The sequence below is a fragment of the Podarcis liolepis genome (assembly GCF_965112155.1).
Source record: "Podarcis liolepis genome assembly, chromosome: 4".
NCBI classification, from domain to species: domain Eukaryota; kingdom Metazoa; phylum Chordata; class Lepidosauria; order Squamata; family Lacertidae; genus Podarcis; species Podarcis liolepis.
This window is the reverse complement of record NC_139558.1, coordinates 82440131-82467889: the sequence shown is the minus strand read 5'-3', so window position 1 is coordinate 82467889 and position 27759 is coordinate 82440131. Positions and strand designations below refer to the sequence as shown.

At 44.5% G+C, this 27759-nt stretch overlaps 2 long non-coding RNA genes across 2 annotated transcripts in view; one reads left to right on the top strand and one right to left on the bottom strand.

Annotated features, from left to right (window-relative positions):
• Positions 1 to 2385: 2385 nt before the first annotated feature.
• On the bottom strand, positions 2386 to 3381 carry LOC310704954. The gene is made up of 2 exons (XR_014525116.1): positions 3114 to 3381; positions 2386 to 2628 (listed from the first exon to the last, which is right to left on the bottom strand). It is a non-coding gene; the product is annotated as an uncharacterized lncRNA (long non-coding RNA).
• Positions 3382 to 8073: 4692 nt separating this feature from the next.
• LOC310704943 overlaps positions 8074 to 27759 on the top strand; it is a 30050-nt gene continuing 10364 nt past the window's right edge. Inside the window, exons 1-3 of the long non-coding RNA XR_014525105.1 lie at positions 8074 to 13479; positions 17062 to 17339; positions 27091 to 27307. This is a non-coding gene — a long non-coding RNA (uncharacterized lncRNA). The remainder of the gene's footprint in view (positions 13480 to 17061; positions 17340 to 27090; positions 27308 to 27759) is intronic.

Here is a 27759-nt window from a genome sequence, read left to right as displayed (position 1 = left end):
TGAACAACTCTAGGGTTGTAACGCTCATCTCACTTTACAGGCCGAGGGAGCTGGCGTTTGCCCTCCCCACAGACAGTTTTTCCGGGTCATGTGGCCAGCATGACTAAGCCGCTTCTGGCGCAACACAACACCGAAACCAGAGCAGTGCACAGAAACACCGTTTACCTTCCTGCCTATTTATCTACTTGCACTGGTGTGCTTTCAAACTGCTAGGTTGGCAGGAGCTGGGACCGAGCAACGGGAGCTCACCCTGTCGCGGGGATTCGAACCACCGACCTTTTGATCAGCAAGCCCAAGGCTCAGTGGTTTAGACCACAGCACCACCCGTGTCCCCTAGTGTCTGTGTCTTAGTGGTTTATATTATCTGTCTTTAGTTAGAATAGTTCCTTGGGCAGGCGTCATTTCTTTCCCCCCTCCAGCAGCCCCATCCCAATTTGGCCATTGTGTTAGTTGTTGCATTTTATTTAAACTGCATCCTCTCTCAATCAATCCTATTCATTTATTCATTAGTTTATAATGAACATAAAAACGTAACTAACCACCCTTGCTCTCTTTGCATGAAAATACTTAAGGTGGTTGTCGGGTGTGCAGCATGCAGGAGCCAGGCTCTGTGACCAAGAGGACTCTGCAGGACTGGGGCGTTCCTAAGTTTGTTCTGAAGAGGCAAGGCGCAGCCTCAGGTGAGGCTGATTGGTAAGTCATAGCACCTGGTGGCAAAAGCCGGGAAGGGATATAAGGTCAGCATTTTCCCTTCGCCTCTTTGCCACAGCAACACGTTCCCTGCCTTGCTGCTTTTGACTCCTTGACCCCTGACTTCTTGATCCTCAGACCTCAGACGTCGTGACTCCTTGCTTCTTGATCCTTGCACCCCTGACTTCGTGACTCCTTGCTTCTTGATCCTTGCACCCCTGACTTCGTGACTCCTTGCTTCCTAACCCTCGGACTCTTGACTTTCTGACATCTGGCTTCTGGACTCCTGTTCCTGCTCCCACCCCGCCATCTTGACCCAGTTCCCGACGTCCCCAGCCAGGACTTCAATCGCCTGTGAACCGGACCGTGACAGTGGTAATCTGAATAACTGGGTGTAGGTTCCCCCCCCCCAGACAAAGCCTACTTACTCTTGGAAGAGTTCCAGTCTATTTCCATTGACATAATATTAAAATTCATTTTACTTTTAATGGGAAGAGGACTGCAGCTTATGGGGATGATTAAGTCAAGCACAATCTGGAAATATATGAAGTTGCTTTTTACTAGGTCAGATTCTTTGTCTATCCCTGCATCATCTACTCCAGACTTACTCCAACCTTTCATCCTCCAGGTGCTGTGGACTACAAATTAGGGCTCTGCATTGGATCCAGCTTAATCCAGGGTACCAAACGGAATTGGTCTGATTTGGATAAGCCCAAGATTTGGCAGGATTGGATTAAGGAGGCCCAGGATCACCCTGGGTCAGATCGGCTCCATCTGGAGCAATTCAGGGCTGCCAAAAGGGGTGGTGGTCTAGCAATAAGGAGTGGGGAGAAGGAGATCCACAGGCAGCCTGCATGTGTCTCCTTTTCCCTGTTTAAACATGTCCTTGGGCACATCTCTTTCTCCCCCTGCAACCATGTGACATTGCAAACCCCCCAAATCAGCCCAGGGCCCAGATCTGATTACACCCATACTCTACATCCCATTGGGACCTGGGTGGCGCTGTGGGTTAAACCACAGAGCCTAGGACTTGCCAATCAGAAGATCAGTGGTTCGAATCCCTGTGACGGGGTGAGCTCCTGTTGCTCGGTCCCTGCTCCTGCCAACCTTGCAGTTCAAAAGCACATCAAAGTGCAAGTAGATAAATAGGTACCGCTCCAGCGGGAGGGTAAACGGCGTCTCCATGCACTGCTCTGGTTCACCAGAAGCGGCCTTGGCAATGCTGGCCACATGACTCAGAAGCTGTACACCAGCTCCCTCGGCCAATAAAGCGAGATGAGCGCCGCAACCCCAGAGTCGGTCACGACTGGACCTAATGGTCAGGGGTCCCTTTACCTTTATACATCCCATTATCCTTAAACATTGGCTGTGCTGGCTGGGGCCAATGGGAGTTAGAGTCCAAAACATCTGGAGGTTGGCATATGACATAGGAAACCAAGACAAGAATCAAAGGAACCACACAGCTATTTCCCCATACCCAAGCAAGCTTTGAGCTTGTGTTTTCCTTTATCAGCAGCCTCCTTACCAGTGGCGTAGCGTGGGGGGTGCAGGGGGGGCCGGCCGCACCGGGCGCAACATCTGGGGGTTAGGGTTAGGGGGCGCAAATTACTTGCCTTGCCCCGGGTGCTGACAACCCACGCTACGCCACTGCTCCTTACCCCATTCGTGCAAGGCAAAACCTTCTGAAACTAAGAGAACTTTCAAAAACATTTTTATTTTATTTTTTGCATGGCATGGCAGAGGGGCCTGCTGTTTAGAGGGGGCGGGGAAAAGAGAAATCCCATTGGTCACGCCCAAGCACTTGGGCATGCCTAAAGCAGCTTTTGTTTCGGATCCCAGCCAATGTTAGGGGAAGAGTCCATTCAGTATCTTGAAAGTACTTCATTTTACTTTGTAAATGACAGCCAAAATCAAAAGCAGATTGATTGCCCTGATGCTCTAGAAAAAAAAAATAGAATCACTGTGCAGAGCATCCTGGTAAACCCAGTATGGTAATAATAATATACACAGGAATACTCTTTATTCAAACACATTCACACTGACTGTACCCTGGGTTAAGTACTTAATTCATTCCGGAGTCTGTTCTTAACCTGAAACTGTTCTTAACCTGAAGCACCACATTAGCCAATGGGGCCTCTTGCTGCTGCTGCGCCACCACTGCACGATTTCTGTTCTTATCCTGAAGCAAAGTTCTTAACCCGAGGTAATATTTCTGGGTTAGCGGAGTCTGTAACCTGAAGCATATGTAACCTTGAAGCGTATGTAACCCGAGGTACCACTGTAACTTGGTTACAATAGAAAGAAGAATAAACCCAAATCAGACTATTTCCCTAAACTAAAATGATATTTTAAACAACAAATCTGATGGTAGCTGACTTAGTATGGACTTCAACAAGTTAAGGTGCAATCCTAACCTGTCTTACCTGGGTGTCAGTCCCATTGAAGTTCATGGTATTTACATCTGAGTAGACATGGTCAGGACTGCAGCCATAACTGTTTACCAGCAGCAAAACTATTCAAGGTGCAGTCGACTTGATGAATGTGATCCCAAACTTTCTCCAAGGTGTTTTGAGCCTGGGAACATTTACAGTACATCTGTTATTATTTTGGCTCACCGAAAAGCTTGTTTTACAGTTTCATTTGATGGCTGCTTGTACAAATTACAGAGGAGGAAGGGCCCAGTGACTATGCTGCAGGCCCAGTTATTTATTTATATGGTGCCAATTGTGGTGGAAGATGGTTGGTTAATGATGAAATGATGATGCCACAATTCCTTGTCTTGCTCAGCTGTCATAGGAAAAGATATTGACCAATCATACTTGACAAACTGGATGGTAGCAACAAGAATCGGAAAGGAAGGGGCAATTTAGTTGAATCAGGAAGGTTTCTTGGGAGGTGGTTCCAGCCTTTGCTATGAGCTCATTAGCTGGGGTGGAGGGAGAATAAGACACAATTATTCTCTGATTCTTCCTGGCACACAAGTCATCTGTCCTTGAACTATGGCAATCCCTCTTCCTTGCCTGGACGCAGAGTGGAAAGATTTTGTGTGTGTTTGTAGAAACCTAACTTTTGCATCACTGAAACATCGCCTATTCTACAAAGAAAAGAGCCACATCTGTGGCTACCTCTGCTTCTGACCTCACACCCACCACTTGACATGTGACCTTTGGAAGATTGTCCACGAGAGGATGTGGTCCCCCCAGCTGCAAAGTTCACCACACCTGATACAAACCCTATGACAAATTCTGTTTTTCAACATCTGATAATGGAAACAGAGACGGGAGTCTATTCAAGGATGGTGGTTCTCCTGCGCCAGTATTTGTGGAGAGAAGATGAGTGCAATAAATGCTGCATTTGCTGTTTCATAGCAAGACATTTGGATATTAAATAAGTACTCTGCAAACCACTTTTTCACTACAGTGGTACCTCGGGTTAAGAACTTAATTCGTTCCGGAGGTCCGTTCTTAACCTGAAGCTGTTCTTAACCTGAGGTACCACTTTAGCTAATGGGGCCTCCCGCTGCCACCGCGCAATTTCTGTTCTCATCCTGAAGCAAAGTTCTTCACCCGAGGTACTATAGTGTGTAACGTGAAGCATCTGTAACCCAAGGTACCACTGTATATAAAAGCTGGATATTATGGCAGGTGAGTACATTTCCTGAACTTTTCAGCAGAGGAGACATTCTGAAGTGTCTTCGTTCCACTGGCCACTTTTCACGCCTTTAAATAGCCCTCCCTTCTCCTTTCACTATTCATGCTGCAAATACTTGTCCACTTTTATGTTTGCCCCATTAGCTCAGCTGAGTTTGCCGTCTGCGTTTAGCTCTTTAAATCTTTGCTCACATATTTCAAGCCCACCTCCCGCCCCCTATGCTCAGGCAAGCAGGCCAGTTGGGAGAGAGAGAGAGAGAAAGAGAAACCCTCCCATGCAGCTGCTCTGTTCCTTTTTCTGCATCGGTTCTGCAGAAAAGCAAAGGCACTCATTTCACAGCAACGAGCTCAGGAATTCTATTCCTGACTCTGCCACTGATTTTTTTTTTTTTTTAGGGGGGGCCTCCAATCCAGCCAAGCAGTTCAGCTGCTAATTCAAACACGTTTAAGGCTCATTAATTTGATTGAAGTTTTCGTGCGCTGCGTTACGAAATTGCCTTGCTGATTTGAGAAATTATAATTTTATTGAATGTGTATTTGGCGGTTATATGTACAAGAGAGCATCTTGTTCCTGGTCTGTGTATAAATCTGCTGAGAGCAGTGTGGCGGCGGGAGGGGGGCTGACTGGGGAAGACACTGCAGTAAAGATCTGCAAAAGGGGAGGGCCATAGCTCAGTGGTAGAGCATTTCATAGATAAATACCATAAGAAGAGCCTACTGGATCAGACCAAAGTCCTATGTAGTCCAGCACTATGCAGTCACAGTGGCCAACCAGATATCAAAGGGAAGCTTGCCAGCAAGATCTGAGCACTACAGCACTGTCCTAGCCTAGCACCTTTTGTTCAGAGCCATTGCAGCTAGTAGCCATTGATGGTCACCTAGTAGCCTTATGTCTAATCCTCTTCTAAAGACATCCAATTTGGTAGCCATCACTGCCTCTCATGGAAGTGAATCCCATAGTTTAACTGTGTGGAGAAGTCCTTTTTTTTGCCTTGACTCTTTCAACATTGAGCTTCCTTGGAAGTCTCTGGATCCTAGTACAGTTGTACAGTGGTACCTCGGTTTACGAACTTAATCCATTCCGGAAGCCCGTTCTTAAACCAAAACCATTCTAAAACCAAGGCGCGCTTTCCCTAATGAGGCCTCCCACCGCCAGTGCCCTTCCACCGTTTGGATTCTGTTCTTAGACCGAGGTAAAGTTCGCAAACTGGGACAGTACTTCCGGTTTTGTGGAGTTCATAAACTGAATCGTTCGTAAACAGGGCTATTCTTAAACCGAGGTGCCACTGTTCCTTGGATCTCAAATGCCTTGGGTCTCAAACAAATCAGCTCCATCAGCTCCTGGAAGTCAGTGTTCTGGTTTTCAAATGATTTTTGAAAGCCGAACATCCGGCGTGGCTTTTGCGGCTTCCAATTGGCTGCAGGACGATCATGCAGCCAATCGGAAGCCGCGCCTTGGTTTTTGAATGGCAACGGACTCCTGGAACGCATTCTGTTCAAGAATCAATGTACGACTGTACTGTGTTATGTAAGACGGAGAAGGAAGAACAACTTTGCCCAATTTCGGTGTGAAAGGATAGATGCCTCTTTGCATAGGAAATTCAGTGTACAAAGTTGGCTCCATCTCCTGCACAGGGATGCTGCAAGCTTAATCACATTAGGTGGTTTTGTTGGTGCTATTAAAATTGCCATGACTTTGTGGAGGAACAGTGTGGCATTTGCCCTCCTAGGTGACATCATGCTGGGTCATAAGGAAAGGGTTAAATGAGTGTGAAGTGATTGGCTGGTGGGAACCCAAGGGGAGGAGTTAGAGTTAGAGTTAGTGTTGTTAAGGAGTCAGTCAGGTGTTAGAGAAGAGAGAGGGAGTATAAGTCTGTGGGTTGAGATAGTTTGATGTGTGTGTGAGAGAGAAGAGGAGTCAGATAGACAGTTGGGATAATCAGTTAGGAGTTATTAGGAAAGGTATAGGCTGGTAAAGTAACTTAAGATTAAGAAACTGACAAGAAAAATTATCTGAAACCATAAACTGGTTAATGCTTATAAAATAAACTTGTTTATTTGGTTTAATGTTAAAAACTGTCTGGACTCCGTGTGTACCCAAGAGAAATGGGTTGGTGGCAGCGAGGAAGCAATCACAGTGGTAGCACAGGGATCAATAGACCGTCAAACGTCTGGGGACCCTGTGTGATTGCCACAAACAGGTTCGCACAAATCACCTCCTGTGTGGAAGGGCAGCCCGTGTGGTTATTTTTCAGCCAGTGCCATCCTTCAGAGTCGAAGACCTGTAGCAAGCATTCAGAATGTGATGCTGATGCTTTGCTGTAATAAGTTAATAGAAACCCCAATAAAAGCCGTCGAAATGTGTTGGTCCACTGCAAATGCGAGTAGCCTTGAATCAGTTTAGCAATGTTTGAGTGCAGTCAGCTATTTTTGCAATGCTGTGTGGAGAGAGAGTGGATTTACACATTTTACCAGACATCCATTTAGGAGAACTTTAGGGTCTTATTCTGTGAGTTTGAGTTTGACACCTCTTATATGCTGAAGAAACTACTGTAGTATGTTGAGGCTTGCCAAGTCTACTGTTTCTCCCCAGGGACTTTGGCCTTTTGGCTTTCTCTTCTGGGAAATCTAGCCATTCTGCAATTTTTCACTAGCACTAGTTTTAAAGCTTAGTGCAGAAAATGAGAGAACAATTTGCCTCTACTAAATAATAGGCCTGGCGCTGAATTGCATTACAGTAATCTTTTGTTCCCTTGTGTTTTCTGAAACCTTAAATGATCCAGAAACACATTATCTACATTTTCTCACAGGACCTCATTCTTCTCGCCAAATATTTTCTTTCTCTTTCTGTTTTCTCCATCAGTTTTCACATTTCTCCCGCTTATTTCTCATACGGGTTTCGAGTTTGCCACAGAAATCTCTAGGGATTAATTGTGCTGGGCTGTGTCCAAATCATGCCCTCTGGTTTAAGAAGGAAAAGAATAGTCCAAAATTAAGCTACTTTTAAGATTCTGCGTGACTTCAAAGAGAGAAGTGGGCAAGCCGAGGAGAGGGCATCTCTCTGCTTAAAGCAAAAGAGAATTTAAAGTGTTTATATTTGGTTCCTATTTCAGACATATAAATATAGGCTGCCATTTTTTTCCAGTCCCATCCAAATCCCCACCATCTAGGCTCTGTAAGAGCAACCAAGCCACTGCTGAATCCACAGCTTGGTCACAGGACAATTGAGCTGGGGCAGCAATCAGGTTCCTTTAGGTCCCAATGCCAGTCTCTCTTCTGCCCCCATTTTGTGTTCTGTGCCACCCCCAGATCTGCTCTGGAGGGTTGTGGGATTGTCCAGAACACATTTAGGGAGGGTATGGGGGTGAGGAGGGGGGTAGAGTCCCCTTGCACAATTATTAAGTTGAATACCACTCTGTGTCCAAGTGACTGATGTGGCTGGTCAGCCTGCTGCCCAGGTGCTAAACCTTGATGGAAAACATCATGATCCCCTCTCCTCCTTCTTACAGGTCTTTATCTTAATAATAATAATAATAATAATAATAATAATAATAATTTATTTATACCCCACCCATCTGGCTGGGTTTCCCTTTGTTGGGCGGCTTCCAACAAAACACTAAAATACAATAACCTATTAAACATTAAAAGCTTCCCTAAACTTTTAAACTGAAACTGGATTGGCGAGGAGTCCTTCGAAGAGCAGACTGCCCTCCATAAGGTGGAATCCATGATCAACCATTTCTTTACTATCTGGTGGTTCCTGGTGTATTCAGCTACACCTGGACTAGCCAACATGATGACCTCCGAAATTTTGGGCCAGAGCTCCCATCACCCCTGCCCTTTGGCCGTGGTGGTTGAGGCTAATGGGGACCGTAGTCCAAAACCTTAGCACTACATTGGCTATCCCTGTGCCACATAAACTTCGGCTGTGTTCTTTCTTTGGTGTTCAACAGGTTGTGGGTGTTTATTCAACACTCCCCTTCTTGCCCCTGGTCTGAACTTGTAGGCTTCCAGCGTTCTAAAAATCACAGTGCCTATTTATTTCCCCATATTAGTTGGAAAAGCCAACAAACACACTTGCTGTATCTCTCGCAAAGGTAAAGAAAAAGCCCAGGGATGTGAATGCAGACATTCTCCAATTACTGTTCTTCATTGAGGGAGCCACCAAAACACTATTAAATCACAGTAACAGCATTACTAATTCGATTTCCTGTACATAAACAATCTTCCCCGGGCTTTGAAGAGTTTAACTGAAGGTACAAATAGGTTCAAATTGCAATAATTCAGCTGAAAGCATAAGGCTAATCCATCTTCCTTATAAATCAGTGACACAGAAGTTAATTAAAATGTAAACAATGGGTTGCATTGTTGCTGAAAGCTCTAGAGAAGGAAGCTCTGAAATTCTTTCTGTAATGGCTTTTACCTGACTGTTCTCACCACTGTGGGCGAGGTTAAGTACAAGATCACATTACCAAACTCGTCCTTTCTTCCCCTTTAAATGAAATACAATTTTCGGTTCATCTGACAACAGCATGGCAAACTGTAATCAAAGAGATGAAATGCCTTTGGTGATTCCCCCACCCGCTGCCAGCAGATTATCCTGCCTTAAATTTGCTTCCAAATAGCTTTATTAAATAAATATCAACAAATTGGTTAATTTGGGGGAGATTACTAATTAGAGAAGCAACAGCACATAACAACCCCTCCAAAAAGCATTGCAGATTCTTTCTCTCTCTCTTTTTAAAAAAAGTTATATTCTATTAAACTTCCAAATATTTCAAACAAGCATTCCAATACATAATAGATTTTTCTTTTGTCGACTTCCCATCCCATTTTCCATGGTGCTTTTATTTATTTATCCCCCTTGCTGCACCCTATCTTCCCTCTCTTATATCATAACAACAATACAATAATTTCTAAATCCTTCTGTGGCTCACAGTTCAAATCCTGCTCACGAATTCATCATACTATAACATTTCTTTATATAGTTCAAAAAAGTCTTCCCTCATTCCATAAAGCAGTCATCATTTTCTCTTGTTTTAGCTGTAAACTTTGCTGATTTTAATTGTCTTGCAGATTCTTAAAGACTAAAGGTGTTTTGGCTTCATCAGATGCATGAAGCGTTAATATCACTGGCCTGCCTATCTATCTATCTATCTATCTATCTATCTATCTATCTATCTATCTATCTATCTATCATCTACAGCTACACACTGCAGTATTAATAAAAAATATAAACAGTGGGGCCAAAAAGTCATGAAACGCAAGAGGTATCTTTACGCAAAATTCTACTAGATAAGCACAGTGGCCATTCACAACTGCAGTAATTGCTGCTATCTTCCTAGATTAATTTAACACTTGCAATGGACAGGAAAACCTTGATTTTAACTGAGTCCTGAGTTCCTGAAAGATCACTTAGATCATCTGGGGAAATTCTCCATATGACCCTACACCATACAGAATATCACAGAGCAGTAACACGAAAACAGGCCTTTTCTGCTGCTGCCCTTGTGGAATGCCTCCCCGTACACCATGTGGGAAGCAACAGCCTACAGCTGCTTCAGGTGTAAAGAAATATCTTTTTGCTGAGGTTTCCCCTGCCCCTGTAAGAGATCGGACCTCATTTTACATATTTGAATCTTCTGAATTTCTGTTTTATTCGCTCTAGTAGGCTTTCATGTGTTTTTATATACCCGTTTTATTGATTTAAGGTTATGCTGTCGATTTTCCCTTAACGTTTTAATCGTATTTACATATTGTACACCACCAAGAGATTTTTTTGGGAATATTAAGTGGTATATAAATGATTTTAAATAAAGTAAAACAAATGCTGGGAAATAAAATTTGCTGATAGGGCCTAGTGTCATAAATCTTAATTCAGTGCTACAGTCTCCCTTTGAATTCCCACCCAGCCACCCAAAGAATGTTGATTTCCAGTTGAGCATCAGAATGCCCTGGGAGATTTCAGTGTTCTGCTACTGAACAGAAGTAGAGAGCTGGAGCTGGTATGCTAGCTTCCCAGCAGGAGGCCCACTGTTGTTTACTAGGAAAGGGAGGGATAAGGAGGTCAGTGCAGTGCAAACGCATTGGCACAGGCAATCTGGCACTCCCTTCCAGGGCATTTGCAATGTACCAGCCTCCTTGCCACCTAGCCCCCCCCCCTCCTGGTAAGCAACAATGACTTCCCTACCAAGAGGCTAGTGTAGCCTCTCTCCTCCACCTGGTGAGCTGCTCCTTTGTGTTAGATATACAGCCATTCATTCTTCTATACTGACATCAATCTATTTGTTCTAGGTAAGAACTGCAAAAGGACGTTGTCGACAGGTGACGACAGGCATAACTGAAGATGAAGAGGTGAGTGGTATGACAGATGTTATGTGGTCCTGTAATCATGTTGCTTGGGTTTTATATATTGCAGAATTAAGTTTTGCTCGCTATGGAAAAGAGTTTTAGGCCAATACAAGGTGTAAAAGCCTTGAGCTTAGCATGCTGATACTGAATATTATTGCTTTATTTCGTCATTTGGAAACTGCTAATCATATGACGTTTCATAGCAGTGTGCTAGTAAAAAATCATTCCCTGGAAAAGACCCTGATGTTGGGAAAAATGGAGGGCACAAGGAGAAGGGGGTGACAGGGGACGAGATGGTTGGACAGTGTTCTTGAGGCCACAAACATGAGTCTGACCAAGCTGCGGGAGGCAGTGGAAGACAGGAGTGCCTGGCGTGCTCTGGTCCATGGGGTCACGAAGAGTCGGACACAACTAAACGACTAAACAACAACAAACAACAAGTAAAAAATCATAGAATTGGAGAGTTGGAAGGGGCCCCAAGGCTCATTTAGTCCAACCCTCTGCAATGAAGGAATCTCCACTAAAGCATCCATGACAGATGTGTTAGCATTCCTGCTCCGTGATTACAGTCATGGGATTGTTGTCTTTCACATGACAGTGTATGTTTTGATTCCACAAAGTGGGAAGTGACGGAGACAGGATGTTTGTGTTACTGTGTTCCGTGAAGTGGGACTATTGTCCTTTGTTCATTCTCTTTGCTGTCTGGTGATAGAGAGAGAGGGAGCCATGTTGCAGTGCTCCGTGTGTATTTATATGTAAATAAAGTAGATTAGCTAAAATGCTGAGTTGCTGAGGTCTGTTACACAAGCTGCAAAGACTCTGTGGATCCCTAAGTGTGCCGGTGTCGGATGGCATCGGTCGCTGTGATGTTCAGGCAGAAGAAAGCTTTTGAAGCTCCTGAACGATTGACCAGGAGGGAGGGAACATGTCAGTCGGACATGTGTCTCTGCCAGGGTCCTACTCAGGAGTAGGATGAGCTCCTGACAAGATGGCCATCCAAACTCGAGTCCACAACTTCCCAAGGGAGTCCATTCCATTGTTAAACAGTTCTGTTCAGAACGTTCTTTCTGATGTTTAGTCGGGATCTCCTTTCTTGTAACTTGAAGCCATTGGTTGAGGTCCTACCCTCCAGAACAGGAGAAATCCTGTTTTTGCTGCTCTTGGAGGAAGCAAAGATGTGCCAGAAGATGGAGCAGAAATCCTGGCATTTCGAGCCTTGGGGGGGGGGATACCTGCCAACCTATTCCCATCCCTTTATTTTGGCCACAAGTTCTGTAAATAGCACACCTTGTAACTGAACATGCACCCCAAATATTCATGAAAGTTGCATGAGTTTGAAGGGAAAAGGATAAACCACCGAGGTAAAAGCAGTGCACTACCAATTGCCAGCACATGCAAGCAAGTGAGAGCCTATCTGTGGCTTGCCTCCTCCGTGGTGTGCAGCTTGCTGAATTATTTGGATCACCTCATGTAACCTGCCGCACCGAAAAACCATTAGAGCAAGAAAAACTCCTGTATATCACCGTTGCTACGCATCTCATATAAAAGAGGAAAAGAAAAACAAAACAAAAGTTTGTTCCATGTACAGTACTTCTCCTGCTGCTCTGGCAGTTGCATTTATCTCCCAATGTTGCCATTATATGTGAAAAAGTCAGGCTTGCGGTATTTTTCTCTCACCCCTCACCCCAGCAACAAAACATGTCATTATGTCCAGGAAAGGGTAGGGCTTTTGCAAATGAACTTTCTCTCTCTTTATTTGCAAACTGTCCGGCCTCACTGTTTGCTTATTGCGGCTCTAACTCACAGTGACCTTGTAAAGCACATGAAGTATGAAGATGTGGCTAAATAAATAAATAAATAACAGCAATAATAATAATAATGCATTACTGTAATTAAAGGCCATATTAAGTTGGAAAAGAAAGGAAGAAAAGGTTCGGCAAATGCATGGACCAAATACTGACATCTTCTCTCTGAGGAAGGATTCTAGGTTAAATAAACAAAAGGGACCTCTTGGCTTCAATATCTCCTCTCTTGGTCAACAATGATGAATCTTCCCAATATAGTGCTTGCTGAATGAAAGCAAATGAGCCTACACTCTATATCCCAGCCCACCTATGTTTGCAGAGGTGACTAATGTTTCTTCTGGAGTTGAAGACGAAAACCTTGAAGAACAGCTAGCGAGAGCAAGGGATGGAGAAGGAATGTTTTCTTATACAGTGGATTTGGCGGTTCCTACACAACTGAGCTTTGGCCACATCCAACTGCCTTGTCCATAAAGTGACGAAGGCTACCAAATTTCAGAATGATAGCTGTAGTGGTTCTGTCACTAAGGCACCTATGACACACACCCCAAATCCATGTGGAAAGCAAATATGGTTTTTAATTCCCCCCTCAAATCATTGTAATTGGAGTGCCCTGGGAAAATATTTCACTGTGATTGAAAGCTAGACCTGCTCATGAAAAGGAAATGTTCCCTCCTCTTTCCACAGTTTTCCTCTCAAACTCTGGACATTTCCACAGTTAGCTTGGTTTAATTTCTCTTGCGTGTGGGATATAAAGCTGTCAGTCAAGTCCAACATTCTGAGAGGACTAACTGCCTCTATGTGGCAGGCAGTTTTGTCAGTTGGTCAGTTGGTCGGTTGCTGCTAGGAGTGTTAAATGATAACTGCTCAGATGCAGTCTTCTCATGACTCACTACTATCTAGTATATAGTTTACCTGTTATGTAATCTAAGCCTCCCTTCAGGAACAACTCTGTAAACCTGAATGAATCTGATAGTAAGGTAAAGGTAAAGGTAAAGGTAAAGGTAAAGGTAAAGGTAAAGGTAAAGGTAAAGGTAAAGGTAAAGGTAAAGGTAAAGGACCCCTGACCATTAGGTCTAGTCGCGGACGACTCTGGGGTTGCGGCACTCATCTCGCTTTATTGGCAAGGGAGCCGGTGTACAGCTTCTGAGTCATGTGGCCAGCTTCTGAGTCATGTGGCCAGCTTCTGGCGAACCAGAGCAGTGCACAAAAACACCGTTTACCTTCCTGCCAGAGCAGTACCTATTTATCTACTTGCACTTTGACATGCTTTCGAACTGCTAGGTTGGCAGGAGCAGGGACTGAGGAATGGGAGCTCACCCCGTCACAGGGATTTGAACCACCAACCTTCTGATCGGCAAGCCCTAGGCTCTGTGGTTTAGACCACACTGCCCCCCGCGTCCCTGATAGTAAAGTAGTTTATGTTAATATGATTCAGATTCATGTGTGTTTTCTTTAAGAGGGACAGAAAGGATTATCAGCCAGGACGGTATCATTATTGACAGGACTCAAACAAAGTAAGCAACCCGCTTGTCGCTGCATAAACTCAAACGGGATCATTTAAACTCTGCTAAATTATATAAATGTTCTCACAGTGCACAGGGGGAGAGGGTCAGGATGAACAGCCATGGGGTGGGGTTTGTTTGACAGCTGAGACCATAGAGCCTCTCGGAAGCTGAGTGAGTCCCTGATCTGCCTAGTGATGCCTTGGACTATCCAACTCAGAAGTGTGAGAACCTTCCCCAAATCATTCCATTTCATCTTGTCATTTGGGGTGCACACAGATCTAATGCAGTGGAGGGAGGTTTCTTGCCGGTGCCCAGGGTGGGCACACTGGGACCGTGGGGTGGGGTGCACTGTGAGGGCGGGGCAAGCTGCCAGAGCGAACCCTGTCCACTGGAGCCAAGTGGGGCCATGTGTGGCGCCTGCCCAGCTGTGCAATGGGAAGCCCTGCCGGCCAACTCATGGTGCCCTGCGACCCCAGAACCATTTTTCAAGACTCACAAAAGTGGCATGGGGCTGGCAGGGCACATGCCTGTTGTGTGCCTCTCATGCAACAGTTCACAATGCCCTGCCAACCCCACGTGAGAAGCAGGCAACAGCTCACGGTGCTCTAATTCCCCCCATTACATTTTACACTACTGTTCTGCCCAATTATATATTGTATATTTTTTCTTACATTTTTGCTTTTACTTCTAAACTGCCTTGAGAAGCCCTTTTGCTCTGAAAGGCAGTGTAAAAACCTTTTAAATAACAGCACCGTCCAATGCTGTTCCCCAAAATTGTCTGGATAGGTAGCAAAAGAAGGATCTCTGTAAAACAATGCCCCTGCTGCCAACTCCTTCAACAGGCCCAGATTTAGATTTTCTACCACATCAACAGCTGCAGCGATGTAATTCTATCATTATTAATTATGGATTGTGGCTGAGAGTACGACAAAGAGCGAACACTTTCTCAGACTGCAGATTATTCATACACATTGAGGTCCTTCAAATAAATTGGAACAGCAAGTAAGAGGGACCACCTGCATTTACAAGGTCCTCCTCTGTTTTCTCCATTTTCAGAATTGAATAAAACCTCTCCTCTGTTTTTCTTAGATTTTGAGAATTTTTATTGTCTTTTATAGTGGGTTTTAATCATTGACTGTCCTGAATGTTGCATAAGCTCTATTTTTTCAATTCACAAAATTTATATACTGCTTAATGGTAAAAAACAAAACAAAAAACCAAACCAAACCCTCATAATGAATTTATCAGAAATTCATAATGAATTTATCAGAAAAAAATCAGTTAAAATCAGCTATTTAAAACATTAAAAATAATTAAAATCAGTGATAAGCTAAAAACCAGATTAAAACACATGCCAACATTCTAAATGTCTGGAAAGTTTTTTGCAGGTGCTCAGAAGAAGAGTACAGTGGTACCTTGGGTTGAGAACTTAATTCGTTCTGGAGGTCCGTTCTTAACCTGAAACTGTTCTTAACCTGAGGTACCACTTTAGCTAATGGGGCCTCCTGCTGCTACTGTGCCGTGGCGGCGGCGGCAGCAGCGTGATTTCTGTTCTCATCCTTAAACAAAGTTCTTAGCCCGAGGTACTATTTCTGGGTTAGCGGAGTCTGTAACCTGAAGCGTCTGTAACCTGAGGTACCACTGTACAGTGAAGGTGCCTGTCTGATGCCAATAAGCACAGAGTTTCGAAGTGTGGGTGCTGCCGCATGAAAACATTGATTTCTTATGGAGGGTGATGCGGGGGCAATATCGCGCATGTTACGTCAGGACCTCACCTCCTGCTGCTGCCACCACTGGTGGGACGCTGCTCTGACCCTCCTTTCCCTCCATGGCAGCAGCAGCAGAAGGAGCTGGCCGCTAGAGCCACACTGTGCTCGGCTCCTTGCTTCACATCTGTGCCAAATATTGGGGGGGGGGGGCAGAAGGACTCAGCCCCAGGCGATGGCACCCCTGGTTTCTTACAAATGCAGAATAAATATTATGTGGCACCTGTAACAGTACCAGTTCTGCACTAGGAGGACAGAATACAAATGTTTGAATAAATATAGAAGAGAAGAAGAGTTTGGATTTGATATCCCAGTTTATCACTACCCTAAGGAGTCTCAAAGTGGCTAACAATCTCCTTTACCCTTCCTCTCCCACAACAAACACTCTGTGAGGTGAGTGGGGCTGAGAGACTTCAGAGAAGTGTGACTGGCCCAAGGTCACCAGCAGCTGCATGTGGAGGAGCGGGGAAGCGAACCTGGTTCACCAGATTACAAGTCCACCACTCTTAGCCACTACACCCCACTGGCTCTCTTCAAACATTTTGGAAATTCGTGCAGTAAGCACTCAAAGGGGATGTGGTAGTAGGAATGAGTCTGCTTGCTTTGGCCACCTTGTGCCCTCTTTGACTTGAAGCATCAGAGTTCTAAAGTGTGCTGGGAGCCTCCATGGTTCTAGAAGGCTCCTTATTTCACACAGGCACCCTCCAACCTCCGGGGGTGGGGGGATGAAAGAAACAAAGAGGAGGCTAGAGCTATCATACTCAGTTCCGGCACCTCTCAAGTGGGCACCATTGCCATTGTAAGAGCACAAGGGAGGTGTTCATGGTGAGTTGCAGCACCTCGTTTTCTAGAAGAATAGCACTACTTGCCCCCACCCCGCATGCTTACTGTACACTGTTCCAGAATGCCTGAAGAGGGTTATAAATAAATATGAACAAGTAAATTGTCCTTCTGCTTAAGTGGAGAGTTCTCCAAAAGAAGAAAATAAATGGTTTGGGAAGGGAAGGAACTGTTCTATACAAAGTGTTGGGTTCATTTGCTTTTACAAAGCAGCCTCGCTTAGAAAAGAGCATTTCATCAAAACCCAGCCTGTCTCTGGAGGCCTCGTGACATTCTTCAGCAATGCAGAAAGTGAAAAATCAGATGCCAGTCAGAATGTGCGCATGGAAGCCAGTTTCCATAATAAAGTACTTGATCTTCTCAAATAAAAAGCAAAAATCCCGATATGTCTCTATAGGAATAAACTGGCAAGGAACAACAAACAATATATTACAAGAATTGTTTTCTCCTTTAGTCTAGACAAGAGAAGGTGTGATGACCTTTGCTGCTTCTGCCAACACCAACAGTTTACGTCGCAGCTGGAAGGACGGTCCTAGCTAATGGGGAGTCCAGTGGCTTGTCAGCCCAACAATCCACTCGGGACACTATTTCAAGCTGTCCTTTGGCATTTGGAGATGCGAAGGCCTTTTGTGCTGGCCTTTTGTGGGTTCATTTGTTGTGTCCAAATGAGGAAGGCTGGCAGAATGTGAAAATTTATATAAATGAGGGCATTGTGTGTTCAAAAGAAGAGAGGTACGTTTGATCTTAGCTGTTACTGATTTACCTTTTCCTCACGATAACATTCATTAAGCAGGATAAGGTAATGCCGCTGAGTCCCCTTTATATTGTCAACAGTTAAAATATAGGCATCATATAAGGTGTAACATCAGTCATGTCTCAAGGCAACATCCCCCCTCCCACCTAACCATGATTTGAAACTTGTTCTGCACCAGGCGTTTTCTTTGAACATACAGTCCCTCCTCTCTGTTTCTAGATATTTGCGGCTTCGCTCAAATATACACAGCAAGAAATGTTTACTTCGTGTCACGTCAGGGATTCTGGAGCTTGTTTTGGTATGCTCAGAGTCTGAGGCTAGGATCTAGCTTGGGGAGCCACTTGGGACCACAGCTTTGGTCTAAGCCTCCTTTAAAGCCATCCGAATTTGTGACTATCACTAGTTCTTATCCCACTATTGTCACTAGGCACTGTGTGAAGAATTTTGTCCATCCCGAATCTTCTGACATTCAGCTTCACTGGATGTTCCCAATATTATGTGAGAGGGAGAATTTTTTTAATCCATTTTCTCCACAACATGCATAATTCTATACATCTCTCTCACTCCCCTCCCCAATATCCACCTTTCTTTAAACAAGAAAGCCCCAAATCTTACATCCTTTACTTGTAGGGGAGTCACTTCATCCCTTTGAATATTTTGGTTGCCCTTTTCTGAACATTTTCTGGCTCTAGAATCTCCTATTTTAAGCGAGGTGACCAGAATTGTACACAGTATTCCTAGTGCAGTCATTCCATAGATTTGTATAAAGGAGTTTTATTTCCATTTTATTTCCTAATAGGTCCCAGTGTAGAATTCACCTTTATTCACAGATACCACAGTCTGGTCACTCACCACCAGTTCAGATCCTATAAGCGTCCATGTAAAAATATATATATATATATATATATATATATATATATATATATATATTGCCCCAACATACATCACTTGCTTAACACTTGCTTACAGGTCAACTGGTCACAATTTACCCCACTGTGGTGAGATTTTTGTGTGTTTCTATTAAAATTATTGTTATCAGAATTACAGTGATTTTAAAATTTGCATCTATAAATATAAATTAACATATGCAATTTGTATGCAAATCAGCGTGCCCCTCTCTTTTGGGGGGATCATAGAATCTTAGAGCTGGAAGAGGACCAAGGGTCATCTAGTCTAACCCCCCTGCTATGCAGGAACCTCAGCTAAAGTATCCATAACAGATTGCTGCCCAACATCTGCTTTAAAACCCCCAAGGAAGGAGAGTCCACCACCTCCTGAGGGAGACTGTTCCACTGTTAAACAGCTCTTACTGCCAGAAAGTTTTTCTGTATATTTTGTTCATTTTGGCAGTGTGTAAATGGTCAACCTACTTAGTTTTGGGCTAAGTAGACATTATTTTGTAAAATTACCAATGGATTTCTATGCTAATTTTAAACTTGGAAGGCCTTCTTACTTCACATATTGAAGACTTGAAGAGGGGTACAAACTTGTTGGTAAAAATGGGGTAGGTGGGTGCATTTTCTGAGTGTTCCTATAGCTTTTCTCCAGACTAAGTTTTATACAAGTTTGTTTTTTTTTTAAAAAAAAAAAAAAAAGATTGGAAAGGGAGGAATATGTGCTGTACAAGGTGCTGAGATCATTCACATTTCAAATGCCAGTCAGACACACGGGAGGTGTTTGTTTTGGGAGATAATTAGATGGTGATGTAATTAGAAGCAGTGGCTGGTGCTAGGAAGCACAATCTTCTAGAGACAGGCATTTCTGCTAATTTGCTGCTGTTCAGGCTATTCAAATGGGAGCGGCCGCTAGGATAAGAACTAGGGGCCCAGGCTTAGGAGAAAACCTGCAGAAGAGAAAAACAGGTTGGGTGGCTGTTGCCCATGCATTTGCCAACTGCTTCTCATGTCCCTCGTGTTTTAAAGGCAGGGGGGTCTCTGTATTATAGTCACAGAAACCTGTGGCGAGAAACTCTGGGCTCACGCCCCTGTTCATCACCATGTCGTAGAAGAACTTCAAGCGACTGTAGCATGCTCAGCCTGGGCTGAAGCATCTCACTCCCAAAGTTCTCACTTGTTGTTTTGCTTATCAAATATACCACTCAACCTGATAATATACCGCTCAACCTGTTAATTTGGTGCTGACCTTTTGTTCAGCCCGGACACTGAGATCCAGCGCCGAGGGCCTTCTGGCAGTTCCCTAATTGCGAGAAGTGAGGTTACAGGGAACCAGACAGAGGGCCTTCTTGGTAGTGGCACCCACCCTGTGGAACGCCCTCCCATCAGATGTCAAGGAAATAAACAACTGTTGGACTTTTAGAAGACATCTGAAGGCACTCCTGTTTAGGGAAGTTTTTAATATTTAATGCTGCATTGTTTTTAACACTCGATTGGAAGCTGCCCAGAGTGGCTGGGGGAAACTCAGCCAGATGGGTGGGGTATAAATAATAATATTATATATATATATATATATATATATATATTTGTTTTCGTAGATTTTCACGGGTACAGGAATGCAGGTTTTGGTGTCCTCGGGTGTCTTCCCGTGTAAAAGTTGGGGTGTCTAGGCGACGTTTCGACGAGGTCTCACTCGTCATCTTCAGGCTGGTGCTTTCGGCTTCTTGTTACTGGAACAGAGCGGGATCTCAGTGTTTGAGTTCCTATAAATACTGTAGAGGGGTGTGGTGTATTGCCTCAAAAGTTCTGGGCAGAGGGGAAGTTCCCAGGCTAGTGTTCTTTTCTTCTTTTGTTCCTTAATTACTTGAGGGATATCTTGAGTGATTTCTTGAGTGATATTCTGAGTACCACTTAGGTGGGTCATTAGGTGTGGATTAGTTGCTAAAGCCTTCGTGTCTTGACCTCTTGAATTTGTGAAGAGTTTTTCTGGGAAGATGGCTGTACTGCACTTAGTTGTGCTTTGGCTTGGCTTCGTGTATAGGGGCGAGCTGTGGTTTTGTGCCCTGTGCCAGCCAGATCTGTGTAGGGATTGCAGGGGGGTGCAGCATCCGGAGGTGCCACTATGGTTTGGTTACTGGATGGTGTCTGTAATTTATCTGTGGAGAGGGTCTGGGTTTGGGTCTGGTGTGGTTGATTGGTGGTGGCGTTCTGTGTGCCTCTGGATCTGGTGTCGGTTTTTGTGGGGAGGGCTAATTTCCAGATGTCTGGCAGGCGGGACGTGTCGTCACGCTTGTTCATGTTGTGAGGGTGTTTCTCTATCTCGATGGCTTCCATGATTATTCTCTTGTGGTGATGTTCCATGTTAAAGAGCAATTTGGAATCTGCAAAATTAATTTCGTGTCCTGTTTCTTTCATGTGTTGGAAAAGAGAGGAAGATTTTTCTTCTTTTTTGACGGCATTCTTGTGTTCTGCGATACGTGCATTTATTCGTCTGTTTGTTTGTCCAATGTACGTGGCTGGGCAGACTTTGCAGGGTATTTCATAGACCCCTTGGTTTTCCAACTGGATTTTATCTTTGGGGTTTCTGAGGATATTGGCTATTTTTTGGTTGGTGCAAAAGGCTGTTTTGATATTGTGTTTATGGAGGATTTTGCTAATTTTATCTGTAGTGCCCTTGATATAAGGAAGGAGGGCCATGCCATTGTTTTCTTCCGTGTCTTGGTTTTTGGGGGGTGTTTCTTTTTGGATTAGCTTCTTAACCCTGTTTTGCTGGTATCCATTGGCGATTAACACATTTGAGAGATTCTGTAACTCAGTTGTCAAGTGGTCTTTGTCAGCCAGGCGTTTGGTTCTGGAGATGAGGGTCTTGGCTACGGAGTTTATTTGTGCAGGGTGGTGGTGTGATTGAGCATGTAAGTAGCGGTTGGTGTGTGTTTTTTTCCGGTAGATAGTGTGTCCTAGGGAGCCATCAGGTTTTTTGTAGATTAGGACGTCAAGGAAGGGAAGCTGGTTGTTGGCTTCTATTTCCATAGTGAATTGTATTTTGGGGTGTAGGCTGTTGAGATGTGTGAGGAAGCTATCTAGTTTTTCTTTCCCGTGTGGCCAAATTACAAAGGTGTCGTCAACATATCTGAGCCAAAGTTTGGGTTTGTGTTCTGACTTGTCTAAAGCATTGGTTTCAAAGTGTTCCATGTACAGATTTGCGATGACCGGTGAGAGGGGTGATCCCATAGGTGCTCCTTCTATCTGTTTGTATCTTTGTCCATTGTGGATGAAGTACGTGTTGGTTAGGCAGTGGTTGGTCAGGTCCAGGATGTATTCGGGGGGATTGTATTTGTTTTGAATGGCTGTCAAGGCTTCATTAATGGGCACTTGTGTGAAGAGAGATACAACATCGAAGCTCACAAGTAGGTCATCGGGATGTAGGTTTTGCTTCTTTATTGTTTCTATGAACTGGAAGGAGTTTGTAACGTGTGAAGAGATGGATTCTGCATAGGGCTGAAGTTGCTTAGCGAGAAATTTAGCGAGATTTTGTAGAGGTGAGCCTATGGAGCTGACTATTGGTCTGAGTGGTGTTCCTTCTTTGTGTATCTTGGGGAGGCCGTAGAGTTTGGGGCATCTGGATGATTTTTCTCTGGGGATGATTCTTAGCTGGATTTCTTCACTGATAGGAGAGGCTTTTATTTTGGATTTGGTGGTTTTTTCCAGATAGGTGGTGGGATCTGTTTTTATAGGTTGGTAGGTAGGGTCTTGGAGTAGATTTGATAGTTTTGCTTGGTAGTCCGATGTGTTCATCACAACAGTGGCATTACCTTTGTCTGCTGGGAGAATGATTATGTTGTTGTCTTTCCTCAGGTTGGTGAGTGCTTTCTGTTCTTCTTTGTGTAAATTGCTTCTGGGTGGTTTGCTGGAGCAGAGGATGTTGGTGACTTCAAGTCTGATTTTATTGGCTTCATCTGGGTTGATTTTGGTTAGGCTAGCTTCGACTCCGCATATGATGTTTTCCGTGGGGATGCGTCTCGGGGTAACTGCAAAGTTGAAACCTTTGGAGAGTACTTTGGTTTCAGTTGAGGTGAGGATCCTGTCTGATATGTTATGTACTGTTTGTTTCATGGGTTGTTGTGGAGGGTGGCTGGGCTTCTGGCGTCTCTCTAGTTTGTGGAGTTTGTTGGTGTGTGTGTCTGTCTTATGTGAGGTCTCAGTTTCAGCTCTCCAGACGGCTAGTTGTTTGCATTTGTCCCAGAGTGCAGGGTGGATTTTGTTACAGAGTTTGAGGTGAAGAGTGAGCAGATCTTTGTTGGTTTGGTTTAGTAGGTATCTTTTCTTATGTAGTTCGTTTCTGATTAGGGATAGTTCAGTTCGTTTCAGGATCCTTTCGGTAGCTGGGGTTTTAGAGTGGAATTTAAGTTGGAAGCATGTGGGAATTAAGTTGTTGTCTCGGCAGTTGCGTAGGAACAAGAGATCACATAAGATGGTGGCTCTTCGGATTTCTAGTTTCTCGTAGGTTCTTGTCAGCTGGAAGGTTTCCTCCCCGTAGAGGTGAGATATTTGTTTTCGTAGATTTTCACGGGTACAGGAATGCAGGTTTTGGTGTCCTCGGGTGTCTTCCCGTGTAAAAGTTGGGGTGTCTAGGCGACGTTTCGACGAGGTCTCACTCGTCATCTTCAGGCTGGTGCTTTCGGCTTCTTGTTACTGGAACAGAGCGGGATCTCAGTGTTTGAGTTCCTATAAATACTGTAGAGGGGTGTGGTGTATTGCCTCAAAAGTTCTGGGCAGAGGGGAAGTTCCCAGGCTAGTGTTCTTTTCTTCTTTTGTTCCTTAATTACTTGAGGGATATCTTGAGTGATTTCTTGAGTGATATTCTGAGTACCACTTAGGTGGGTCATTAGGTGTGGATTAGTTGCTAAAGCCTTCGTGTCTTGACCTCTTGAATTTGTGAAGAGTTTTTCTGGGAAGATGGCTGTACTGCACTTAGTTGTGCTTTGGCTTGGCTTCGTGTATAGGGGCGAGCTGTGGTTTTGTGCCCTGTGCCAGCCAGATCTGTGTAGGGATTGCAGGGGGGTGCAGCATCCGGAGGTGTTGTGATGAACACATCGGACTACCAAGCAAAACTATCAAATCTACTCCAAGACCCTACCTACCAACCTATAAAAACAGATCCCACCACCTATCTGGAAAAAACCACCAAATCCAAAATAAAAGCCTCTCCTATCAGTGAAGAAATCCAGCTAAGAATCATCCCCAGAGAAAAATCATCCAGATGCCCCAAACTCTACGGCCTCCCCAAGATACACAAAGAAGGAACACCACTCAGACCAATAGTCAGCTCCATAGGCTCACCTCTACAAAATCTCGCTAAATTTCTCGCTAAGCAACTTCAGCCCTATGCAGAATCCATCTCTTCACACGTTACAAACTCCTTCCAGTTCATAGAAACAATAAAGAAGCAAAACCTACATCCCGATGACCTACTTGTGAGCTTCGATGTTGTATCTCTCTTCACACAAGTGCCCATTAATGAAGCCTTGACAGCCATTCAAAACAAATACAATCCCCCCGAATACATCCTGGACCTGACCAACCACTGCCTAACCAACACGTACTTCATCCACAATGGACAAAGATACAAACAGATAGAAGGAGCACCTATGGGATCACCCCTCTCACCGGTCATCGCAAATCTGTACATGGAACACTTTGAAACCAATGCTTTAGACAAGTCAGAACACAAACCCAAACTTTGGCTCAGATATGTTGACGACACCTTTGTAATTTGGCCACACGGGAAAGAAAAACTAGATAGCTTCCTCACACATCTCAACAGCCTACACCCCAAAATACAATTCACTATGGAAATAGAAGCCAACAACCAGCTTCCCTTCCTTGACGTCCTAATCTACAAAAAACCTGATGGCTCCCTAGGACACACTATCTACCGGAAAAAAACACACACCAACCGCTACTTACATGCTCAATCACACCACCACCCTGCACAAATAAACTCCGTAGCCAAGACCCTCATCTCCAGAACCAAACGCCTGGCTGACAAAGACCACTTGACAACTGAGTTACAGAATCTCTCAAATGTGTTAATCGCCAATGGATACCAGCAAAACAGGGTTAAGAAGCTAATCCAAAAAGAAACACCCCCCAAAAACCAAGACACGGAAGAAAACAATGGCATGGCCCTCCTTCCTTATATCAAGGGCACTACAGATAAAATTAGCAAAATCCTCCATAAACACAATATCAAAACAGCCTTTTGCACCAACCAAAAAATAGCCAATATCCTCAGAAACCCCAAAGATAAAATCCAGTTGGAAAACCAAGGGGTCTATGAAATACCCTGCAAAGTCTGCCCAGCCACGTACATTGGACAAACAAACAGACGAATAAATGCACGTATCGCAGAACACAAGAATGCCGTCAAAAAAGAAGAAAAATCTTCCTCTCTTTTCCAACACATGAAAGAAACAGGACACGAAATTAATTTTGCAGATTCCAAATTGCTCTTTAACATGGAACATCACCACAAGAGAATAATCATGGAAGCCATCGAGATAGAGAAACACCCTCACAACATGAACAAGCGTGACGACACGTCCCGCCTGCCAGACATCTGGAAATTAGCCCTCCCCACAAAAACCGACACCAGATCCAGAGGCACACAGAACGCCACCACCAATCAACCACACCAGACCCAAACCCAGACCCTCTCCACAGATAAATTACAGACACCATCCAGTAACCAAACCATAGTGGCACCTCCGGATGCTGCACCCCCCTGCAATCCCTACACAGATCTGGCTGGCACAGGGCACAAAACCACAGCTCGCCCCTATACACGAAGCCAAGCCAAAGCACAACTAAGTGCAGTACAGCCATCTTCCCAGAAAAACTCTTCACAAATTCAAGAGGTCAAGACACGAAGGCTTTAGCAACTAATCCACACCTAATGACCCACCTAAGTGGTACTCAGAATATCACTCAAGAAATCACTCAAGATATCCCTCAAGTAATTAAGGAACAAAAGAAGAAAAGAACACTAGCCTGGGAACTTCCCCTCTGCCCAGAACTTTTGAGGCAATACACCACACCCCTCTACAGTATTTATAGGAACTCAAACACTGAGATCCCGCTCTGTTCCAGTAACAAGAAGCCGAAAGCACCAGCCTGAAGATGACGAGTGAGACCTCGTCGAAACGTCGCCTAGACACCCCAACTTTTACACGGGAAGACACCCGAGGACACCAAAACCTGCATATATATATATATATATATGGCAGATCAATATGTTGATCTAGCCAGGCCTGAATGTAACTTTCCTCACAAGTTGGCCCTTTTAATTTGTTGGTGAATCCATAAATTGAAGAGTCAAGACTTTCTCCTCCCCATCCCCCGCACCCGGCTCCCTCTTCTTTCATTTCCCTGAGCTGTAAGTCCACCTGTCACCACTCCAGTAAAATTACTGGAATTTGTCTTTGCCTTTTCTCTGCCTTTCATGAATACCCTATTCATGCCATAATCACTTCCTATCTCATCTGCTTCAATTGCATTGCAAATATGGCCTTTCTTTCAAAATCCTTCCCTTCTAAGATATAAACTCCATCTCACTGGAGTATGAATGGCTGGATTCTGCCAAGAGAACTACTGAAAAGGGGAACAGAGGCTTCTCTTAGGAAAGTGTGGCGCACCAAGCAAAAGGTAGCCCATGAGCTTGCCAGGTATCTTGCAACCCCATTTTTGTAATCATGGGTGAGGAATAAAAACAGAAGATTCACCAAGCTCCTGAGAGGGTACATACATGCCCAGTGGTTCTCTGCCCAAGATTTGCCCAAACCCTATCAGGTGGGTTGCTGTAGCCATGAGAGGGTTAAATTTAGAAACTCTTTATTTCTAAGAGCCATTGACAGGGAGAGCCAACTAATTTTGTCCCCATACTCCCCCTTGGATTTGGATTTGATATCCCGCTTTATCACTACCCGAAGGAGTCTCAAAGCGGCTAACAATCTCCTTTCCCTTCCTCCCCCACAACAAACACTCTGTGAGGTGAGTGGGGCTGAGAGACTGCAAAGAAGTGTGACTAGCCCAAGGTCACCCAGCAGCTGCATGTGGAGGAGCAGGGAATCAAACCCAGTTCACCAGATTACGAGTCTACCGCTCTTAACCACTACACTACACTGGCTCTCCCTTGGCCTGGTTGCAAGAAGGCAAGCAGGTGTAAATGGATAGGGGGTGCAGATTGAAGTTGGAGGGGCTGTGCCCCATTTGCCCTAATGGACAAGCATCTACTGGGGATCCCAAACGTTTTCCAAAGTACAAAAAATATTTAGGAAAAAACCCTTTGGGGAGGAGAAGGCCCCAAACAGCCCACTGGGGTCTCAAAGACCATGCAATGCTGCCTGGTACCATGAGTTAAAAGTAGACCACTGGAGAAGAAGCAGAAAGAGAGTTGGCTGGAACCCTGAACAGGTCCCCCTTGTATTTGTTAAAACAAAGCACTGCTTTTTGCAACCCACTTAAAGCAAACATGCTTCATAAAAACTACACATTGAGTTAGCTGAAATTTGCTTGGAATCGGTTTATGCCAACCCCGGCCTCCCTCCCTCATTCTCCTTTCCCCCCCGCTCTCCACAATCCCATAAGCAAAGGATCAACGTGTTGCATATCCTTAATGGGCATGACCACTGGAAGGATTAAGGTAAGGATCTTAACAGTCGTCAAAGTTCTGAACAAATGTTCATGTTTGCATTGTTCCCCCCATGTCTTCACCTCGTTTAACAGGAAAGGAGGGATTTTGTTTCTCCACTCTTACTATGCTCCTTCTATTTCCCAGAGACTGGCTGACTGCAACAGTGACTGACAGCTTGAGTCAGCAGTGCAGCTGGCTTTTAAGAACGGAGGTATGGAAGACAAGGCAGCTAACCCATGATGGCTACGTTTGACCACAATTGTTGGAGGCAGGATGGTCTGAAAACCAGCTCCTGGGAATCACAAGGAGGGAGACTAGCCAGGGAGTGCTCCTGGGTCCACTGTCATTGCCAGAGCGTCAGGTGACCTCAGTGACTAGGAGTGCCTTCCACTAGCTTTGACATCTGTGGCCATTTCTGGACTGGGGTGGCCTGACCACTGTTGCCCATGCACTGATAACCTCCAGGCTGGATTTCTGCAATGCCACACCTTCCTGGTTTCCCTATCTTCCCGGGACAGTCCTGGTTTTACAGAAGCCATCTCCATTTCTGATTTGAACCCGGAATGTCCCACTTTTCCTTAGGACTTTTCATTGGAGAAATGTTGGAGGGTATGGAGTTATGTGACCCCTGAGACAAAGAAATAAGAAACTACACAACCTTTAAAAGACATCTGAAGGCAGTATTATGTTTTTTATATATGTTGGAAGCCACCCCGCGTGACTGGAGCAACCCAGTTACCGTATTTTTCGCCCTATAGGACGCACATTTTCCCCTCCAAAAATAAAGGGGAAATGTGTGTGTGTCCTATGGGG